Raw genomic sequence first — 6,000 nt, 5'->3', positions numbered from 1 at the left:
TGAGAATTACTCGGAAGGCTGTGAGTGGTGGGGGGTCAGGTCGGGGGAAGGACGACAAGGGCTGTTGTAAGGAGTAAATGAGTCAGTATGTGTCAAATGCTTAGAACAGTGCCTGATGCCTACTAAGTGCTAGTATTGTTGTTATTCCCCTGGTTTCGTTATTGTTGTCGGGTCCTGCCCCTAGCTGCTCATCAATAACTTTCCAATGACCAAACCCAGCAGCTTTTCTCCAACCTTCCCCTCCTCACATCCCTGTAGCTCTGTTGCTCGAGTCTCCATGGAAGCTCTCCAGACCCACGCCTTCTGGGAGCCTGCCCTGCCCTCTGCCCAGCTGACTTCTCTCTCACCCCCAGTGCCCATCTTGAGATTCCTCTAGTCGCCATCCTCAGATCTTGCCACCTCTCACTGCGCCCTCCCCTTTCTTCTCTCTGAGGATCCTTCTCGCTCATGCTTTCAATCGGGGCTTCTGACCTACGAGACTGCAGCCTTGACCTTCAGCCCCCGTCTCTCTCTGGATCTCCTGACCCCAAGACTTGGTTGGACAGCTCCAAATGGACGTCTCCTTAACATCCTAAATCCTCCTCTTCTTTATTCCCCGAGACCAGCAAGTCCTCCTGGTACCTTAATCCTGTCTAGTCCCCAACACTTGCCACCATTCACATTCATTTTTTTTCAGCTCCAGCCCCACATCAATTTCCAAGTGCTGCAGAGTCTATCTCTGAAGTATCTCTCTCTTTTATTTATTTATTTTTTTCAAGGGCCACTCCTGAGGCATATGGAAATTCCCAGGCTAGGGGTCTAATTGGAGCTACAGCTGCCAGCCTACGTATACCACAGCCACAATGAAGGATCTGAGCTGCGTCTGTGACCTATACCACAGCTCACAGCAATGCCAGATCCTTAACCCACTGAGCAAGGCCAGGGATTGAACCTGCAACCTCATGGTTCCTAGTCGGATTCGTTTCCTCTGTACCACGTCAGAAACTCCTCCGAAGTATCTCTTGAATCTGTCCCTTTTCTGCATGCTCTATAACTACCTTAAAGCTGGCCCTTGTCTTCGTCACAAAGACCCCCAAAAGCGTTGTTGCACGGGTCCTTCCATACTGTAGTGGTTATATGTGCAGGATACGGAGTTAGGCTACCTGATTGAGTTCTAATTCTACCACTTAGCAGCTATGTGAACTTTGACAAGCTCTTTAATTTTTTCCATGCCTTGGTTTCCTCATCTTTAAAATAGGGTGACTAATACGTGTGTGTGTGTGTGTGTGTGTGTGTGTGTGTGTGTGTAAAGAATGAATAGAGTGCTTGGCAGTAAAAGTGACATTTTAGGGTATAAACCACCACTGTGATTATTTTGAATCATCCCATGCTCTGTTCCTTCCTCCCAGAGTGTTCCCCAAACACATCAATGCCAGATCTGAGCTGTGTCCGTGACCTATACCACAGCTCATGACAACACTGGATTTTTAACCCACTGAGTGGGGCCAGGAATCGAACCTGCGTCCCATGGATGCTAGTCAGATTCATTTCTGTTGAGCCAGGACGTGAACTCCTTACTGTTTATTTTTAAGGTTACTTTCTATCTATGGCAAATTATACTAGTTTTCATGATCAGTAATGATACAAAGTTTCCTTTTAAAATAAATATTTAAAAAACCTAAAGTATAGTTGATTTACAATGTTGTGTTAGTTTCAGGTGCACAGCAAAGAGATTCTGCTACATACATATGAATATGTTATTTTTAATTTACTTATTTATTGTCTTTTTGCCATTTCTTGGGCCGCTCCTGCAGCATATGGAGGTTCCCAGGCTAGGGGTCGAATCGGAGCTGTAGCCACTGGCCTATGCCAGAGCCACAGCAATGCAGGATCCGAGCCGTGTCTGCAACCTACGCCACAGCTCACGGCAACGCCGGATCCTTAACCCACTGAGCAAGGGCAGGGACTGAACCCGCAACCTCATGGTTCCTAGTCGGATTCGTTAACCACTGCGCCACGAAGGGAACTCCTATTTTTTAGATTATTTTCAATTACAGGATATCCAATATAGGATACTGAATATAGTTCCCTGTCCTATACAGTAGGTCCTTGTCATTTATCTATTTTATATATAGTAGTGTGTATCTGTTAATCCCAAACTCCTAATTTATCCATCACTATCCACCTTTGGTAAGCATAAGGTTTTTTTTTATGCCTATAGGTCTGTTTCTATTTCGTAAATAAGTTCATTTGTATCATTTTTTTGGATTCCACATATAAGTGATATCATATGATAACGATATCTGACTTACTTCACTCAATATGAGAAACTCTAGGTCCATCCATGTTTCTGCAAGTGTCATATTTCATTCTTTCTTTCTGGCTGAGTAATATTCCACTGTATATATGTACCACATCTCCTTTATCCATTCATCTGTCAATGGACACATATGTTGCTTCCATGTCTTGGCTACAAAATAATCATTTTAAGTTAAAAAGTGAGTCAAATTAAAGAAAAAGGTAAGTAAACTCTCTCTCCCAGAAAAAAAAGTCACGGAGTGTGTGATTTTTACACTGTAAATTTTTTCATCATGCCTATTTCCAATAACCTACATGATGCCACTGAAGGCAGAGTTAGGAAAAGATGTGCAGGATACAATCCGTGTGTCCATACAAATGACTCAAGCTCACCACTCGGTGGGGCTCAGATATAGCAAATATCTGGAAGGTGGTCCAACAATGGCTGAAGTCTGAGAAAAGCTTTATTATGGTCACTTTTTATATAACTCTTATTCTCCACAGCAAAATGCATGTGTCTTGAGAGTAATGACTGCTTCTTGATCATCTCTGCAAACCCTGCAGTACCTGGAGGGGAGCTTACAGTGGGTACCTCTCACCAGGCTGAACTTCCTGGAAGAGGGACTGAGGTGAATCACTTTTCTGTTCAGGATAACAGTGACACGGAGTGACTTGGAGCCCCTGGCTATTGGTAACCTAGTTCTAGGCAGAGGCGTGGCCCCAGGGAGGACTGAGGGAGGAAAAGGATGATGCATGGGGTCTGGCTCACCCATGCCACCGAGACTCTACTCAAATGTACTCTTCCTTCAAAGGGTGTATGATAAGGAGCACGATGAGGAGAACAGAATGGAAAAGGAGAGACTGAAGGCCTTGGATTAGTTTTGTAACAGAGCGCCACACACTGTGTGGCTTGGCCACAGAAGATCACTGCCTCACTGTTCTGGAGACTAGAAGTCTGAAACCACATGTCAGCAGTTGTTGACAAATCAAGGGGACAGCTGTGAGGGAAGGATCTGTTCAAGGTCTCCATCCTTGGCATGTGGAGGGCCCCTTCTCCCTGTGTCCCTTCACAGTCTTCCCTTTATATGCGTCTGTATGTGTCCAGATTTCCTCTTTCTACAAGAATATCAGTCATAGTGGGTGAGGATCTACCCTTTGGCCTCATCTTAATTTGATTACCTCTGCAAAGACCCTATCTCAAAATAAGTACAATCTGAGGCACTAGGGAGTTAAGATTCCAATATATCTTTTGGGTAAGACACAATTCAAACCACACCAGGCCTGGAGATCGATTCTAATAATTCTCTGATGGGAAGTGCTCCCATCAGGGTTCTGTCATAGGAGTTGAGCTGTTGGCTCAGGATATATCCCTTTCACAAGTGCCCTGAGAATTTATCCTGCATAGCTGAGGGGTAGACCCTCCAGGAAACAGCCAGATACTAAATTTGTCATCATTGTTTCCTATCCGGCAGGCAGCTTGCAAGGCTATCAGGCTGAACAGGGGCTGTATTCAAGTCTTGGCTAACATCTATGTCTATCTTCGTTCATAAGTAAAGATGTATGGCTTTCAACCGGGTGACCAGGGACCTAGTTCTCTAAAGATGCTCAGGATCCCCTCAGAGGAGGCTGTTTGGGGCCAGCTGCAATTCTTCACTCAGAAGCCTCGGCGGTATTTCCCCTTGCACAGATCTGTCTTTCTGATCCCATCATGTGCTATTCCTTCTTTTTTTTTCTTTTTACAGCTGCACATATTGCATGTGGAAGTTCCCAGGATAGTGGTCAAACTGGTGCTGCAGCTGCCAGCCTACACCATAACCACAGCAATGCCAGATCCGAGCTGCATCTGCAACCTACACCACAGCTTGTGGCAAGGCGGGATCCTTAATCCACTGAGCGAGGCCAGATTTTGAACCTGCATCCTCATGGACACTATGTCAGGTTCTTAACCTGCTGAGCCACAGTGGGAATTCCCTCATGTACTACTCTGAACCTGAAGCTGGTAATAGATATCCTATGAGTTAGGGATAAAATCTTGCCAGTTATTGGAGTTCCCATTGTGGCGCAGTGGTTAACGAATCCGACTAGGAACCATGAGGTTGCGGGTTCGGTCCCTGCCCTTGCTCAGTGGGTTAACAATCCGGCGTTGCCGTGAGCTGTGGTGTAGGCTGCAGACGCGGCTCGGATCCCACGTTGCTGTGGCTCTGGCGTAGGCCGGTGGCTATGGCTCCGATGGGACCCCTAGCCTGGGAACCTCCATATGCCGCGGGAGCGGCCCAAAGAAATAGCAAAAAGACAAAAAAAAAAAAAATTTGCCAATTATTTCTGTTGAGTGAAGTCTGTAAACATTGCCATTGAAAATCTTAGCACTGATAATAAATATTTACTGAGCATCCACTACATACTAGACAGTGTGGGAATATTTATTGAGTACTGCAGGGGATTGCAAAACTAGCCCCAATTCTCCATCTCATCCCTGTATCCATGCTCCTCGCAATGTGACTTTGCTGCTCCTGCCATCAGGAGATGGAGACTATTTCCCTACTCTTGAATCTGGGAGGCATTGTGACTTGGTTTAATCAACACAACTATGGAAATGACACGTGCCAATTTGGAGCCTAGGCCTTGAGAGACCTTCATGATTATACTCCTGCTCTTGGAACCCCGCAGCTCCATGTGAGCCAGCTCATGCTGGTGCACGAGCAACATGTGGCCAAGTTATCTGAGTCGACAGCTAGCCACCCCCAAGAAGCAAAGCCTCTGGCTGCCTAGGAGCCACCCCAGAAACACGAGGGGGTCCAGCTGAGAAGAGAACTGTCCAGTGGAGTCCAACCTAACATCATGACCCATAAAACCATGAACGAAATAATTTTTAAGCCACCTCTACGTTTGGGGGTGTTCTACTATGCAGGAAAAAAAAAAAAAATGTCCTGACTGATACAACCACTTAGCACATGCCAGGCTCTGGCTCAGGATAATTTCATATCAGGCAGTCTTGGGAGAAAAGACCTGTGCAGATGTGCCATATTAATGGGCATGATGCAGCAAGTGCTCTGGAGAGAAAACACACCAGGAAGAGAAGAGGTGGCCTTTGAGCTGGGGAGGAGTCATGTGGAGGAGGAGCGTTCAGGATGAAATTTCTGGGAGTGGAGGCTAAGTGATATTAGGCATGAACACAAGAGGTCTCAGGCTGGAGCCATCAGTGGTATTTACTGAGTGCTTACCTTGTGTGTTGAAGCACTGTACAGGCCATCCCAGGTCTGCATAAGGCCTAGCAGGGGAGAGAAGATGGTCACATGTAGAAGTTGGCCAGAAATGTAAGGCTGGTTTTAAATGAAACAGAAATAGCAGAATCTGCTTTGTCTAAAATACTAAGGATCTTGGCTTGGGCAGAATGGGCCTTGATCTATGTATTTATACCTGGTACCTGGGTATGTATGCCAGGGATGGGGTGATGATGAGACTGCGGAGAGACTTTCATAACCTTCCTGAGAAGCACAAGGAGTCGGAAAACATGGCTTCTCCCCTCCCTGCCCCAAGTGGTCATCTCTCTTGAGGGCAGAGTCTGTACCGGATTCTAAGGGCCTTGCATACCCTAGGGATTCAGGTCTGAAAGACTTCCTTGGACAGGTTTCTCATTCCCTTCCCTTTATTTCTACTCACCCTCTGTATTTTCCCAGAGCTGCTGAAACAAATTGCCACAAACTGGATAGCTTAAAACAAGAC

The sequence above is a fragment of the Phacochoerus africanus genome, chromosome 15 (genome assembly GCF_016906955.1).
Source record: "Phacochoerus africanus isolate WHEZ1 chromosome 15, ROS_Pafr_v1, whole genome shotgun sequence".
Classification (NCBI taxonomy): domain Eukaryota; kingdom Metazoa; phylum Chordata; class Mammalia; order Artiodactyla; family Suidae; genus Phacochoerus; species Phacochoerus africanus.
The sequence above is the reverse complement of the archived record's forward strand: the minus strand, read 5'-3'. Positions refer to the sequence as shown.